Source organism: Lissotriton vulgaris, chromosome 2_1 (genome assembly GCF_964263255.1).
Source record: "Lissotriton vulgaris chromosome 2_1, aLisVul1.2, whole genome shotgun sequence".
Classification (NCBI taxonomy): domain Eukaryota; kingdom Metazoa; phylum Chordata; class Amphibia; order Caudata; family Salamandridae; genus Lissotriton; species Lissotriton vulgaris.
The window spans coordinates 619389635-619407269 of NC_141687.1; the positions used below are offsets into that span (position 1 = coordinate 619389635).

General features: G+C 43.2%; 1 protein-coding gene and 1 long non-coding RNA gene across 3 annotated transcripts in view; one reads left to right on the forward strand and one right to left on the reverse strand.

Annotated features, from left to right (window-relative positions):
• Positions 1-5297: 5297 nt before the first annotated feature.
• On the reverse strand, positions 5298-13436 carry LOC147730858 (uncharacterized). The gene is made up of 2 exons (XR_015308404.1): positions 13316-13436; positions 5298-6098 (listed from the first exon to the last, which is right to left on the reverse strand). It is a non-coding gene; the product is annotated as an uncharacterized LOC147730858 (long non-coding RNA).
• Positions 13437-13457: 21 nt separating this feature from the next.
• The window catches only part of LOC147730859 (zinc finger and BTB domain-containing protein 8A-like), a 54751-nt gene continuing 50573 nt past the window's right edge, over positions 13458-17635 (forward strand). The window contains exon 1 of one of the 2 annotated variants that reach the window (XM_086955703.1): positions 13458-13583. The gene's annotated coding sequence lies outside the window, so the exon portion shown is untranslated. The remainder of the gene's footprint in view (positions 13584-17635) is intronic. The other variant, XM_086955705.1, reaches the window with a different exon arrangement.

Sequence of the window (17635 nt, forward strand, 5' to 3'; positions counted from 1 at the left end):
GCGGCTGCTTTTTTATATGGGGTTTCCATGACATATCTTTGGAGATGGTAATTCCCAAGCAGTCAAAAGAATTCACCCTCTCCAAGGAGACCCCTACTATTGATAGTTTACCTCTAAATTATTAATGGGGGTTGAAAAGGAGGAGCATGGGTTTTTATCTCCAGACCCCGTAAATCGCAAAAGGATTTAAACGATTCATGAGACGTTGGAGCCCATTAGGTATTTTTGATACATCCGTGAACAATAGAGTTGCCACTTTTTCTCCCCATATGGTTGGGGCATACGCCTGAACCTCTGAAAGATCCTGGACTACACCATTCACAAAGAGGGAGAAAATTGTGGGAGCCAGGACACAGCCCTGGCGTACCCCCCTGTTGATTACTATAGGGTCTGAAAGCTGGCCTTCACAGCCTCAGGGCACCCTAGCAAAATTTGCCTCATGGAGTCGTATGATGAGTGATAAAATATCCTTGGGGAGGCACATATCATTTAGAACTTCTTGTATTTTAACCCTGGGTACAAGATCGAATGCAGGCTTTAGGTGATGAAGGCTACGTACAGACTCCAGCGACCACGACCTTCCAGATAAGAAGCAGAAAAAGAAACACCTGATCAATGGTGCTCGTCTTCTCTCTAAAACCAGCCTGGCGAGAGATGTTGTGTTCGCTCATCTAATCCTAGACCTTAAGGAGGAGTGTCCGGGCAAAGACCTTTTGGATACAGTCTATTAAACTGATTGGCCTATAATTGCCAGGTAGGGATCGCTCGCCTTTCTAATACACTGTGATGACCTCTATTCCCTTCCAAGCATTGGGTATTTGGGCCCCCGCAGCTACTGCATTAGCCAAGGCCAAGATGTCGCTTGCCAAGTTCTCGCTGTCATATTTGACCATGTCACCCGGCATGCTTCAGCCTTGGCAATGGAGTTTATGAAAGTCACGATTTTGTTTTGGGAGAAGTCATTTGATGGAGCAGGGCTTCCTCTTTCGGGTGAACTAGGTCCAGAATATAGCAGTGAGAAGTGATTGTGCCACGCAGTGGTAGACATTATTGGTAGGGGGCGGAGCCCTGTTGACAACCCCCCCTAGCTATAAGGAGCCATAACTTCTGTGAGTCCTTGCTATCACAGGACTCCCTAATCAGAGCCTATCTACCCATGTCCCACTTCCTTCCCCCCCCCCCCCCCCCCCCCCCCTTTTGCTAACTTTTACCTTCTCCTCAGATCCCTCACTAGAGTCAGATTGTTCTCTCTGATTGCCTGGGCTAGTTGACGTCTAGTGACTCTACATTCCTTAATGTACCAGGCCATATTGGTTGTTCTGTTCGATGCAGATTTACATGGGCACACTGGTTTGTGGAAGAGCTTGGCTAACTGCTCAAAAATGTAAACCTATTAGGACAGGGCTTGGATTGAAGAACTAAGCAGACCCACCCAGAGTGACCTCAATAAGGGTTGTAAGGGACTATGGTCACTATCCACAGTGGAACCCACACTCATGTAAAACACTCTGGACCACAGCCTGAGGTCCCGTTAAATGTATTAGCCCCCCCTTAAATCTGGAGCACAGCGAACATTTGCTGCCCTTCATCCAAACTCCAGGGAAATCGATTTTAGCTGCGGTCCACGTTATCAGACCGCAGCTCAGGAGCTGTACAAAAAACAGCAATCTTAATCCAAATCATCAGCCACTTGGGACGATTTTTTATAGGGAGGAGATCGAGATGGGGGACATACCACAGCTTGTCCTCCTAGTTAGCCTCCCAGATATCCTCGCTATCCAAAGATTCAGAGGTGACCTTAAAGTCGCCAGCCACAATCAGCAGAGGTTGAGTAGCCCTATCATCACTCCAATGGTCACCCATCTGCCAGCATACAAGAGCTCCTTGTGGTGCAGGATAAGATTGTTCGAAGCACGTGTGGAGCAGTTAGAGGTATGTAAACATATCAATGCGTGAATGCTGGGAATTTCGGGACGTGGTAGAAAAGGCTTAGAGGGCAATTGACTGCAGGAAGATGCGAGTCTGCCGTTGCCAGCCAGACTGCAATAGTTATCTAGGTAAATAGCTGAAGGTTGGGCTCGAACAGGCAAGGGGTTTTGTGGTAAACTGTACTTGAATTGGATGGATGAGGATGTAGGAGCGCTAAATCTGGCTTCTAAGGCTATCAAATTTCACTTAAAACTAATTTTCAACTCTTATTTATTTTAGAAGTTTTTCTATAGCGCTGTCAAGACCCAAAGGTAACAGAGCTCTTTACAGTATAACATTTAGTTGGCAGAACAGCAGCCACACTTGCAGTAGCGCTGCGCTATTTTCCTTTTACAACTCCAGTTTTACACAATTATGTGTCTGAACTCATGTAGGCATTTCCCCAGATTGTGTCACTTACTAAAACAGTCGTCCTACGTTTGAGGTCGCAAAAACTCTTTAGAACTTAGCGCCAATCCTGCTGCACAGCTCACCACAATGTGCTCATGCGAATATTTGCCTCACTGTTAAAATCCTAATGTATTATGATGTGTTTCTCTATCTCTTCCTGCACACAACGCTTTGTGTAGTAAATTAACTACTCAATATAAGTATCTTTGATGACAGACATGGATCGCAATAGAACAAATGTGTACAATTGATATCATATTCTGTTGGCATGGTCTTTTTCCTTTCTCCAGTGATAGGTACTATAGACCAATACCCATCCAGTGACGCAATAGCTCACTGAGAGGAAGGGTAAGTGCAAAACATACCCACGCATGTCCCAAATCAATTAAGTGACATAACCTGGTCCTGAAGAAAGCCCTCAGACCCGACAGGGCACCGTTAGGACTGAAACATGTCGACCACTCATGTATTCACAATAGGTGCTATAGAACAGTAGCCCTTCTAGATACACACCACCATCTATTGTTAACCTTGTCCCATCTCCAATAGAATACTCATGCTGGAAAGATGGAGGTAATTTTGAAATCACTTATCCTTCATTGCTGATCACTACAGTAATTACCAGTTGGACTCCCTCCAGATGGAGGAAAGCTTACGATTAGACCCCATGATGATGCTTTTCACGTAGTTACAAAAGCGGATAATGAAGATATACCGCCCAGTTCCACTGTACGTGAATGAGGGGTTTTTACAAGACGGCCAGTGCCGAAGACCCTGGTAACACTACAGGACAAGGAATCCATTCCCCTTTGATAAAATACTTATTTCGTTTTTTATTGAAATTCTCTTTATTGCATGACTAATAAAAATCTTTGCAATAAAAAAAATACATTAAAAAGCACCTGTGCAAAAACGCATACAACATATTTCATTGCAGTGAGATTAGTTCAAAACCGTTAAAAATTAACAGTATGTCTGTACTATTAAATATATATATATATATATATACAATTTATGAAAAGTAAAACATGTAAAATCACCTGTGCTTTCCAAAGAATAAAATACAATGAAAGGGCCTGTGGCTTTGAACTAGCAATTTTTAGACTAATACTATTTTTCTACTCACTATACCCTGAGATTTATGACAAATCTAACAATGAAGGCTAGTATGATCATCGTAATAAATAGTTTTTAAAGTTGGAACAGTACTTAACAGATAAAGATTATGCAACTGGTTCTATATTTTGAGTTGAACCGTTAGTAATCAATTTATGTGCTAGCAGATGGATTTAGCATGATTTTTGCTATACTCATGAAGCGTACCAGTCTACATGCTTATTGGATGTCTCCTCCTTCAAAACAGGCTTTTAATGCTTGTCTGCGTGTTCGAATCTGTCTTCAAAGAGGTTTTAGCAGTTGTCTTCGCTCTTTCTCTAAACCTTTGCAACTGCACAGTAAATGCAGAAAGTCCTCTTTAGGGTCGCCACAGAACCTACAGTTCGTTGTTGTTTCTAAACGTTTCCATCGTGGGAGGTGTTGTTTTGCCGGTAAGACTCCCATCATCAGTCGCAGGTGGGCCACCATCTCATCAGCCAAGCACACTTCAATGTAATCCATATAGTTGCTGAGGCAGTGAGCCTTCTGGCTCTCTATTTACAGAGCGACAGCCCCTCACAATACAAGTCCAATTTACAATTTTATTTATGAGCGACTCTTCCCCTTCATATTTTTGGTTTGGCGAGAGTTTAGAGACATTGGTTATAAAGATGGATTTAGGGAGTGAGTTGGGGCGCATACTCTGACATTTTGGATTATTACGTGAATAAACATTGCTTGAGGTCGGACAGAGGGTCGAGCCCAGCCTGGGTTGAAGATTGATTCTATGTGGCCCAAGAGGGTCATTTTGCCTGGATGCAGCAAATTGTTTGGAGATGACAGGAACAATGCTCATAGGAGTTTGAGTTGAGAATGTATGCACTAGGGGAAATGAAGTGGCACAGCATCTGCAAGGCGGGGAGGGGGGGCTGAATTCTACCCGCACTACTAAGAGTAGATTAAACCGTTCAGTAAGGTCTTTGATTGTTGATTTCAGCAAGCTAACTTCAGACCTTAGATCAGTAATGGTTTTAAAAATAGATAGGTTAGTCGGTGATGAGCCTTCAATTTGTCGGTCATTACCATCTTCACCTATTGTCCCCTCACCCCTCCTATCAGGTCTTCCACCCCCCCCTTCCAGATCTGTCAGATACACTGCTGCACTCTTGGTCGTTCCTTAGGACCTGTAGTGGTAAGAACCTATTACTGAGTATACGTTTAGTGGCCCGAATGTCGGAAAATGTTAGAATTTTGAGCATTACTGGGTGATTGAACTCGTTATCAACATCCGTGGAGGACACATTAGGGGTTGGTTGGGTGTGTTTGGTGCTAGGTGTGATGGGCCTCTTAAACATTGAAGGAATCTGTTTGTGGGCCTTGGATTTAGACCAATCAGAAGGACCTCTGGTGTGCGAACTAGAGCAATCCTGGAAGGAGGTGGTATCTCCTCTCACTCAACCAAAAGGTCATCAATACGATCTAGCAAACAATTGTTCTATCATTTACTGCATGTTTTGTCACTACATTATTTTAATATATTTTACTTTCCTTGTCTTTATTTATGAGCCTGCGCCATGACAATGCAAGTAGTCAAGCTGAGAGCAACAAAAACAAACAATCAATTCAGCACTTTACAGAGACCCTGACTGAGTGGCTTGATCAAATAAGCATTTGCAATGCAATAGGTCTCACATTTACTCGAGTTTGAGCTATTGACATTGCTGGATTATTTATCTACATTGTTGTGCCCAGCTGCATCATTTGTATCTACACGAGAATACTGCACTGGCGTAGTCGGCAGGATATAAGCGTGCAACACGATCAACAGCTGACCTTTTATCCACACTAGCAGCATTCACATAAGCCTTCTTGGTCATTGAAAGAAATAAAACAAACTCCAGAGCATTTAAAAGTGCAGCACTGCTTCCCCTCTGCCACAAGAGCTTAAAGGTCAGTAAGAGTCAAAGTAGGGACGAGCCTGCTCGCCCTCCATTGTCAGTGTGCTTCCCTATTGTCTCCACATGTCCTCTCCCCTGACCTCTTTTCGTCTTGCCCCCCCCTCCCTGTGTTGCCTCATCACCGGAATGAAAGGGGATCCAGTCTGATCGGTCAACTACTATTGAGCAGTCTGGCTCTGTGGAAATTGCAGAGTTGGTTCCCGTGTAATTTTTCAAGATCCGGACATTCAAAAGCGCCTGCATGCGGTTTGCTTCCTGTTCGGAGTAACAAAATGCAGAAAGCGAAGATTTTGGATGAAGGACACTAGCCCTCCCTGCTAAAAGGGCCAGGTTTTCAAGTTCCTGCAAACTCATCCGCGAACTTGCATCACCAGGCTGAGAAGTTGTGCTTTCAGCATGAGCTTTGTTACCAACTCTTATATAATCCAGTCCACTCTGCTTGGCTTTTTAGTCCTTACATCTTTTCTCTGCAATTTCTTCCTCTTATAGTTCACGTAACCCCCCTCTTAAGTCTACCAGCGCTTCCCCGATTGCCACAGTCCATTAACATCTGCTTTTCCTCCAGCGCCCTTTGAAGTAACACCTGTTTTAGACCCTCTGTTGTGCCAGAATAGCTTGCAATTATCTCTTGAAAAAAATCCTGAATCATTAGACACGGTTTCTTCACTAAAAAAAAGCAAGAGAAAAAAAATATTTACATATAAACTTCAAAACAGATAAGAAAACATTGACCACTTGTAATATATCTTCACGCTCTAGCCATAATATATAAATAAAGAGGTATTGATAATAAAGGACAAATGTACAATCTAATTGGATAAGAGTAGGGACCCTCTCTCAAATTTACTTTCAGGTCAAGGAGTAGGAGAAGAAACAAGTAGAAACAAAAAGAAACTCCGTCATGACCTATAAATACTATGCTATTGGGTATAACCTCTGATATCACAGGCATACACAAACCACATTTCCATTTTTTTTTAATTTATTTACTGTATTTTGAAGTCTTTTTCTCATTTCTTAAATCATTTTTTTCTTTTTTAGATGTAAAAAAATTATTCAATATACATCACATAAATTTATTTAAATCCATATGCAAAAAATTCCGTTGTAAGTGCATAATATACAAGAAACATATCTTTAAAAGCAAGACAATTCTAATGATCCAGGTAGAGAACCACATTCGTACACACTCACTCACATACACAACTCAAATACAACCAAAGAACATCCTGTTTTGCATCCGTTGTCCAAAAAAATCAACCATAGGTTGGGTCTAAATAAGAAAATTGCCGACGCGTTTCGGTGGAAAAACAGCAATGGGGACCACCTTCATCAGGCCCAGCCAGAGGCAATTCACCAGCAGATCTCAAAACCTGGAATTTGTGTCTGTAAAAATATATACAAAAAAGAATTTACAAGTATGCCCATATTACTTTTCAGTACCATTTGAAACAACAGCCGTGTGGACCAACCATTAAGGAAATCCATTCTATACACACTGTGCCACCTTATAATCCAAGAAAACTTGTGTGTATACATCAAAAAATAGTCGAAATCGAGAAAGAAAAAGAGGAATGGAGGGGTCGAGAAAGGGTCTAAGGAAGACTTTGATGACACCAGTTCTATCAATATCTACCTCTTATCTAAAATGTAACATGTCAGACCACTAGTACAATCATTCTTCGTCGGTTCGCAACTCAGCTTAAAACTGGGGACAGTAGCCACTCCAGTCTTTGCTTTGATGGTCAGAAACAACTATTCGAAACCGTCCTGCAATAATAAGGATTCGTATTGCTAAACATGTATGGTAGCTATTAGAGATAACTTGGGACATAAAGCAAATCACAATCCAAATTACCTCAACAGTCTCCATCCCATAAGAATAACAGTCATAAAATTTTCACAACTCATATCGTTGTCACCTTGGGAAGATTCAACAGAGTGAACTGAAAAGAATGTAATAACAATACTGTTGTTTATGTCCTGCCGATATTATACACTCTATATTATACACTCTATTGCAGTACTCAACGAAAAGACTCATCCTTAATTACCTTGCTCATTCATGCAGAATGACCTTCATGTGTGCTATTTTCGTGTCACTTTGGGCAAAACCCGGTTTCCTTTTTTCTAAATAACGAATCTGTAGATGGGCAGAAACATACAATTCTAGTCCTCCCTAGGTTGATTTCATAGTAAGAAGCCTAAATGCACGCCAGAAAGGAATCACTTACTTTATACTCTTTTTCTTGAATCATAGTTCTTGTGTTACGGCTCTTCAATTGCAGCAACTCTGGTATAATTCATTGCACTGTCACCTGATAAAGTGCTTGTTCAGAAAGAAACATATCCTACATATTATAAACCATACCTTCTTTTCATCAGTTTTTTTAAAATACCACTTGTATCTAGTGCCAAGTCCAAGGCACTTCGAGTATATTTCCCATAGCCCGTCCTCCCTTTAAATGACATTTGGCATATAGTCACAGGCGCACTGAGGGAATACTGCCCGCATTCTCTAAGGTGCAACGTACTATAAATATTCAAAACTGCTTAGAAAATAATTAGCTCTTAGCGAGGTCATAGTTCATACCACCTCTTCCTCATTTTAGTACGAGGCATTTTCATAATCAACTGTAAGATACAACCTACAGCCGTAAATAACCAATACCAATCTACACACTGTTTGTTTGCATAGCCCTTTAAGAGAGACACTCGCCCCGAAATGGCCATAACCCATTTAGCTAAAAAAATACTAGACGGCTGTCACATACAAAAAAATATAAATCTACTTCCTTACATAGCAGACAGAGATACTACACATGACCCCATTCAATATTGCACAAACCACCAATAAGTCATATACCGCACCCGCTCTATCAGTTTGTCAATTGCTTCCCCTCCATAAAAGCGAGCTGCACCAAATGACTTACCAAGTTTTGGTGATCAGTATACATCCCAGAGCTCCGCCGAGCTTTCTGACCGTAGTATTCAACCACAGTGAAAATCTGTGAGAGGACGCAGTTTTTAAATGCGAGCTGATAACCGCTGTGATACATATCACCTGTGCAGTGAGACCGACTGGCCTTCCTAGTTCTTCTGGTTAGTTTCAACACAAACATAACCGACGGACTCACTAAACTGCCGCCATCTTGAAAGGGTACATTCATATCCCTAAGGTAGAACCAACAGTAATTATCCTAGCTTGCCGCGCCTCCTACAAAAGCATCAAAAACTGACTACAGATGCTGCCGCCATCTTACACTGGTATTTCGATATTCACTGGGAAAGATTCGTAACATTGCGGCCATCTATTCCAATGATAATTTAGCTTTACAAAGTGATGGTATATAACAAATTAGTCAATACCACCTAGAAAGTACAAAGAGCAATGAGGGGACCACTAAGCCCACTATCACAAATGGGACTACCGTCCGGCTATTGCCCACCAAAACAAAACACTTTCCACCCTACCATCCAGGGTCACTTAGTCACTTTGTTTTCAGATGATAATTTAAACTTCACAGATCGATGGTATATAACAAAAAAAGTCAGCACCACCTAGAAAATACGAAGAACGGGGTGACCAAAGCACCCTCTCACAAGTGGGACTACCATCCGGCAATGGCCCACCAAATCAAAACACTTACCAAGGGTTTGTAATCATCCATTGGATTGCCTCATTTAGTCCCTGCTTCACAGAATCTAGAAAAAATATCCAGAAACACTTGCGTCTTTTACGAGCGATATCATTAGGAATGCCCGTCATCCCTTTCACTTTTTCCAGGATGCAACAACGGGCATCATTCTCAGAGTGATGCTTCTCTTGGAAATGATTTACAAGTGGGGCTTCCATCCGGGCCATTCCTTATTGCAGATTTATGTTCGCTATAGCAAACTCTAAACTCATGTGACGTTTCGTCAACATACACCATCCCGCATGGGCAAGTAATACAATAAATAATATTCTTGCTCCGGCAGTTGGTGAGATCTTTAAGTTTAATCTGCTTGTTTTGATGGACAAAGAGGTCAGTAACTACAGCTGTATCGCACGCATGACAGCAACCACACCTGTGATTACCTGTACCCTGTGATGGTCGTTTGTCCTATCCTGTCTGCCGTCCTAGGCCTGGTATGTACTAGGATATCACGCAAATTGCGATTCCTGCGAAATGCTCCCAACGGTTGTTCCAGATTTAACTCCTCTTCTCCTGAGTTGACTATTTTCTAATTTTTCTGGATGATATTTTTCAACTTAAAATTATAGGGGGAGTGATGAACACAGACAACATGTTCTTTCGCAGTATGGCTGTTGCCTTCTAGTAGGGCATCCCTATTATAATAATTCGCCCTCTTATAGGCATGGCGGACTAACCGTTTGGGGTAGCCTCTGGCCAAAATCCTAGATTTTAATGCATCGCCACGTCTATGAAAATCTGTCATATTGGTACAATTTCTTCGAATGCGAAGAAACTCCCCAAATGGGATTGAATCTTTCCGGATGCTTGGGTGGTAGCTTTGGTACTGAAGGATAGTATTCTTTGCTGTTGGCGTGCGGATCAAACTCACTTCCAACACCGCATTGGTCCCTGAAATCAGAATATCTAAGAATTCTACACTTTGTGTGCTACTACTGGCCGTGAATGTAAGGTTGGGGGTCGCTGGCATTTAACCAAAGCACATATTCTGTCAGAGAGTCACTGTCTCCTCCAAATTAACAAAATGTCGTCAATGAAGCGCCTCCATGTAACGACATTGTCAAAAAATGGAGCCGCCTCATTGAAAACATTCTTGCTCTCCCACTCACCCATATAAATATTGGTTGGTTGGAAATGCTGCCTGCGCAGCTCCTGTCAAAACCCCAGCTCGAGGTAATACATAATCCTCCATTAAGGCAGGTAGATGATGTACCGCGTCTCAGCCGCTGTGCAAACACCGCCACAAGGACACGCAGGCTACTGATTGAAACCCAATGGGCTGGAATTAATAGGAAATATTAATGTGATTTATCTCAGGGCTCTATCCCTCTGCCTCAATACTTTAGCAGTAGGTCAGGTTGTAACTGGATAATATATGGCTGGGATCGATAGTGGCAGGTGTAACAAGACCGGCTTCATTTTCACAGAGATCTTAGCGGTCATGGTAAATTAGCACAAACAGGGAATACGTAATTGGCCCTGTCTCAATAATGTACACAAACGAGTTAAAACATTGCATGCACATGGAACGAAACCAGAATGATAGCCAGTTTTGCGAAAGTAGATATTGCAAGATGTTGGAATTCGTCGGACTACGTTTCCTAAATAGGGCGTAAACCTTAATCGCCACAGGCAACCAACCCTTTCAATTACACAAATAGCAAACAAAATAAGGAACCAGTATTACAACGGCTAAGTTATTTGAAGCATTTATCCTTACGCTTTGACACGCATCCATGAAAACTGCCAGTGTTTTAGAAGATGTGCTGCTCTGCACACTACACAGCTTGGGGAACGTGACCAGGATTCAACAATAGAGCACACATTCATTTAGTAATGAAAGTTCACTACAAGTTGCACGCATGCCTGCCAAGTATCACGCTTCAGGTGTGACAATCACGCATTTCAGTGTGGTGGTCCGCATCACCGCACTGAAATGCATTGTCACGCAAAATAGGCTGATAGCGCCTGGGCTGTCAAGCCGGTAGGGCTGCTTACTGACTGCACTAAGCTGGAGTGGCTGGTAGCGCGCCTCCGTGGTGTACGCACTCACGGCAGCACTGGGCTTCTTTGGGGATGGCTCAGCTAGAAGTTGCTACAATGTATCAATGGAGACGATGTTATCATTCCCCCGGGCGTGGCATTACATTTTAACCAACGTCATAGGAGTCGGTCTGCACGACGTTACGTCCTGCTGCTGATTGGGGCTGCAGTTAATGGGAGGCAGGCTGGCCAAGGCTACGGAAAATTATAGCCGCGTATGGTGGCAAATTAAAATCAATGAACCGCCGCGACCACCGGATCCATCCACGGGACCGCAGCGCATGTAGATCGCACTGTGTAGCAGTGGCGCCTACTGACGAGTTTACCAACAGGAGAGACCGCCACCAGTGTTGGAGGTGCCAGGCTGCTATGATAAGCTCGCGGTGCTGCTGTAAAATCCCACGGCCGGCCCTATCCCGAAATGCAGCTCTCGCTGGCTGGTTAGTGTTTTTCTGTGTATGATCTGCTCTGGCACATGCATGCATGCCTGTACTCGCACCGGTGTTCCCATTTCTTCTGGCACGACTCATCAGTAAACTCACTCGCACCTGCACTCATAAACCTACTGGTATACTTACACCAGCAACCTCACTGCCACATGCACAAGTAACCATCCTCGCACCCGTCACGGAAGTTGAAATGTCATTTCATTTGCACCCCACTAATGCAATGAACTTGCACCAGTAAGCTCACTCTCACCTTCACTGTCACTTGTACTAGCACCTGTACTTGCACTTTAACTCTCACACTCACTCACACTTGCTGCGCTCACTGCAGAATAATGAAGAACGGTGATTCCTTAGCCTCAAAGAGCAGAAGCCTCTCTAAGGAGACTCCTGGTAATGGACAGTGAACATTTATACTGGTGGAGTATAAATTGGTGAACAAAAGTAATTGTTTTATTCTAATTGCAAAGTGAATGTATACAGGAGAATCGAGAATTGAGGCAGGTGTGCGTGTGTGACTGTTGGGAACAGAGCATGAGACAAAGAAGAGCATGGGGGAATCTTTGATTCCAACGACTACAATGGTCTTGAAATCTAATTTCACAATTGCAAGGTCTGAGTAAAACCAGCCCTGTCCAGTACCATGCGTCAGGTGTTACAGTGCCTGAGCTGAACTCTGCATTGCAGTCACTGTCTACACAAAGCGGAGTTCAACGTCAGTGAGGCTGGCTCAGGCTCTTCATCTGTGGCCTCCATTTCTGGTGCTTTGGAGAAGTTTTAATATCTTCTGAGAGTTTGTCGTTGCTCAAATGGATGTAATTTCTGATATTTGTTTCCCTCGTCTTTCATTGCTTAATTTTGCTCCTAAAAAAGTGTCACTCATAGTCTTGAAATGTCACTCATAATTCCACTGAATTTATGAAAATGTCACACATGAGCAATCTGAAACCTTGGCATCTATGTGCACGGACACAAGTAATGCTCAACAACATACAGTATCCACATATATAAATGTGATTTTGATTGACAACTTTTCAGTAGTTCGAAAACTGTTCTATTTGGTCAAGAATCTTGAATACACGAAAGTGCACTTGGAACCAACATGGGGCCTTATTTATGAAGGCCTTGCGCCGCCGGTGCGTCACTTTTAACATGGGAAAAAGTGACGCACCGGTGGCGCAAGGCCTTCATAAATAAGGCCCATGGGACCTACAATACACGGGCAGTAGTTCCTTACGGCGAAGAACTTCCTGTAAAACACATTTTTTAGGCTTTTTGCAATTTTCCACAACTTACACAGGCACGCACTACGTCACACATACACAAAAATACACATGCTCAAACACAAAAAGGTGCATATTAAAAACAAGCAGGGAGGCTGATACAGACAAACATCAAACACACATAATGCACACACATTGCAACGCAGGCATTCATTATAACACGTACCAAGCACACGCATGCAGGGAGCTGCGTTTGAATTTGGCACGTTAATGAAAACTCGTACTTTCCGAAAAATGAGGAAGCTGACCCGGAAATTGAGCAGCTGGGACCGAGTGCGGAGGATCGATCCTGCTCTTTTTTTTTTTTTAAAGAAAGGCAGCGCTATGAATGGGGGCTCTGACCCAGAATGGGCGCGTGCACAGATATAGCGATGGACTAACATTTACCCCCTGGTAGCAGCTGCAGCACTTACCTGAGTATACGCTGGAATCGATGAAGGAAGTGAAGTTGGAAAAATAAAGATACCGATGCCAATCCATCTGTCCCTTCTATGACCATTGCACTCACGACGGTCTTCGTTCTTGCCGCAGAACAATGACGTCACTTCCGGCGCTCCCGGATCTGCGTGGGCTTTTGCAAGAGGAATCTTCCGGCTTCAGGTATATGCTAAGGTGAGAGAGCTGCTTTCCATTGGGACCTGCGGTTCGAGTCCCAGCCAACCGGCAGACTGATGGTTTACAGTAGGTGATTTTGGCATTGTGTTCGAGTCAGCTGTGCTTTTTAAAAATGTATTTTAGTATTGTGATGGAGTGAATTCGGCAGTCACCATGACGACAAAGCTTGTTTTCCTTTGCAAGACCTATTCCTCGGGCCATGAGCAGGTCTGTCCGCAGTTGTTTAATGAGTCTAACAATCGGATTCCACTAAACTATGTGTTTATGGAAATAGTCTATTAAGGAAGTGCAGCCTGGGGTTACAGAAAGTATCATTTGCAATCACAGCAGCGCCTCCCGGCATTCCGCATTCATAAACAGTTTGGGGGTTTGTAGGGCTTTTGGATTTTAGGGCGTACATTGTCATTTTAGGGTTGAGGGTGGGTTTGTGTTTTGGGGGGCCAGGTGTAATTTAAGGGTTTAGAGCATGTTTGGGTTTGGGGTGCGAGGGTTAATTTTAGGGTTTAGGGTGTGTTTGGGTTTTAGGGTACAAGGGTTAATATTAGGGTTTAGGGTGTTTTGTGTTTGGTGTGCAAGGGTTAATTTGGGGGTTCAGTGTGTTTTTGGGGTGCAAGGGTTAATTTAGTGTGTTTGGGTTTTGGGGTGCCTGGGTTAGTTTTAGGGTGTAGGGTGTGTTTGGGTTTTAGGGTTCAAGGGTTAATATTAGGGTTTGTGTTTGGGTTTGGTGCGCAAGGTTTAATTTCGGGGTTCAGGGTGTGTTTGGGTTTGGGGTGCAAGGGTTAATTTGGGGGTTCAGGGTGTGTTTGGGTTTTGGGGTGCCAGGGTTAATTTTAGGGTTTAGGGTGTGTTTGGGTTTGGGGTGCAAGGGTTAATTTGGGGGTTCAGGGTGTGTGTGGGTTTTGGGGTGCCAGGGTTAATTTTATATTAGGGATCAGGGTGTGTTTGGGTTTTGGGGTGGAAGGTTAATTTGGGGGTTCAGAGTGTGTTTGGGTTTTGGGGTGTCAGGGTTAATTTTAGGGTTTAGGGTGTGTTTGGGTTTTGGGGTGCAAGGGTTAATATTGGGGTTCAGGGTGTGTTTGGGTTTTGGGGTGCAAGGGTTAATTTGGGGGTTCAGGGTGTGTTTGGGTTTTGGGGTGCCAGGGTTAATCTTAGGGTTTAGGGTGAGTTTGGGGTTTGGGGTGCAAGGGTTAATTTGGGCGTTCAGGGTGTTTTTGGGTTTTGGGGTGCAAGGGTTAATTTGGGGGTTTAGGGTGTGTTTGGGTTTTGGGGTGCAAGGGTTAATATTGGGGTTCAGGGTGTGTTTGGGTTTTGGGGTGCAAGGTTTAATTTGGGGGTTCAGGGTGTGTTTGGGGCTCCCAGCTGCAGGAGGTCAGACGTTTATCTGCAATTCATTGTGCAATTATCCAACAGTTTGCATTTTTCTGGAAAGCTGAAACCAAAGTGGTGGACGTGCTCTTTAAATAGACAAGCAATTCCTGTTAAAATCACCAGACGCAAAAACATCTTATTGAAAACACAATAGTACCTTTGAAGTATTCAGATGCTTATTTTCAAATCACCCCAAAGTCATCAGGAACAATGTCATCTTGAAAAGTTATCGGAGAGTCATTTACAAGTCATCCTCCGATCATCAGGAATAAGGACACCTTCTGAAGTCAGCAGATACAAATTTTCAAGTCATCCTTAAATCATCACGAATAATGACACCTATTAACCCCTCCCATGCTCATGACGGAGCCGCTCCGTCATGAGCATCGGCTGAGCTGTGCTCATGACGGAGCGGTTCCGTCATGGCCCTGCCGCCGCGCCTGCGCGGCGCTGATTTCGCGCCTGCGCGGCGCGTTCTATTGGGCGGGCGGGGCCATGACGGAACCGCTCCGTCATGAGCACAGCGCAACCACGGCTCGTGACGGAGCGGCTCCGTCACGAGCATGCGAGTGCCGCTGGGGTACTCCTTTTCAAGTCATCCTTAAATCATCACGAATAATGACACCTACTAAAGTTATCAGATACTCATTTTCAAGTCATCCTCAAATCATCAGGCTGAGCTTCTGCAGCTTGCTGATGACTTCAAGAGCTTGATGATGTCTGATGACGTGTAAATGACTTCTAAGGTAGTTGGATGATCATCCAATGACTCTGGGATGGCTTCTAAAGTAATCCTGTTTGACCTAGGTCGATGACACCTCAAAGATGGACCTAGTTTATTTCAGGTGCAAACCAGGAGATTTAATGGTTCTTCCACTTGTTTAATATGTTTGTGCTTATTCTGACATAATACAGTGGACAGCATTCTTGGATCAGTGGCTGCTCTTGGGCAGTTATTGGAGGGCCATATTTTGTTTGCAGAGTGCACGGAGCACCACGTTAAGCTGCCTACCCCCCTTAATGTTTTTATTCCAAATACAAACCCACAGCTTTAGTATGCAAACTTCGAAGTTGCGTTTTTTGCTGTGACCTAAATTGAGATTCTTTCCAGAAATACCAATTTTCCTTACATTAATCTCCAATGTCATCTTCGAGGGTCTACAGGTGTATGTGACAGGATGTTAAGATAGTGTGAGTACATTAATGTCCATCTTGGACGATTGATGGCTAAAAATAACATCATTTTTAGATTGTCCTGTAACTTAGCAATTTAGGAGTTAATGATATTTTGTGGAATAGAAAAGGTTTAATACTTGTACTCCTGTTGACTTAAATATTCACATTAATCCTGTGTAGTATGCTTAATTTATCATAGGTGTGCTTTCAGGGTGTGGGCATGGTCTCTCTGTGCACAATTAGTATCAAGAAAATCAGCACTGGGTAACCTACATACAGTGGTGGCTCCCCTGCTATGGTGGTGAAGTGTCACCCCCCTGCCAGCAGCTGCAAAACTTGAAAAAGAAAAAAATAAAGCAGGTTTATTATCATTTTATTTTTCTTTCCTGGCCGAGTCTTGGGCGAGCGAAGGGGGGCTATTCCATGGTCATCAAGGATGAGGAGTGGTAGGTGCACTTCTATCAGTGCACATATGGATTTTGCCGGCCTTCTCAGTACGACCAAACCGACATACACTCTGAGCTGTCTCCGACCCGAGCTGCGTTGCCGAGTTGGAAACAGCAGGCACAAGTTTCCAGTCTGTCTAGGAGTGTGAATCCACGGCACTCAGGCCACTCCTGATGCTGATCTTGTGCTGCCAGCAGCATTAGGATTGGCCGCAGGGGAGTCTGGAAGCATATGCTGCAGGGGAGATGGAAGAGCTGTGATGCTACAGGCATTCAGTAAGTTCTCTTTTTTTTTTTTGCTGTTGTTAATTTTGTCCCCCATTGCCCCAACACCAGCCGCGACTGCCTATATAAATTAATGGCTTAATATATTCTACACACATCCTTATTTCTTTGTTTTATTGTGATTGTTGATGAACGGCATCAATAGTTGATCAATTCTTCAAGATTACAATAATCTGTGTCTAATAAGCCTAATGTCTTGAATTTTTATAACATGTAATTTTATGCATGCCTCTATTGTAATCCTCAATATATTTCATAATTTACAGAGGTACTGCACCAAGATGAATTTAATTAATGTATTCTGCAAGCAAAGCATAGTCTATCAATAATTTTATCTAGGAGGGAACATCAAAAAAATTGACTGATTTAAAAAAAACATGTGGCTTGTGGGTGATATCATGCCTCATTCACTTTTGGTGATGAACAATCGCGGAGTACCTCTTTGTCTAGTCCACCTTGTAACAAACCTCGAATTATATTGGTGACAGTTTCCTGTGTGGTCTGCAGAAGTGTGTAAACCAAGAGGAAAGAATGGACAGTGAAAACGAATAATTAAGGGTAGCAGAAGTGCAACAAAACCTACCATACTAACTGTGAATTGAGAATAAGGTAGCAGGGGTGCATGATGTAAGAATCAAAAGTGCTGTGGTTTACGTATCAGTAAATAGGAATCACCATCTGCAGAATCCAAAAGAAAGAGGAGACTTGCCCGTGTTATTTGAGTGGTGCAATAAACAAGTGAGATTTAGGTATCAGAAAGAGACACAGGAAGAATATGAAAACACCTATTTCAGAGGTATAGAAGAATGAGTGGGCGAGCGGCACAGTTTTCAATATATGCAA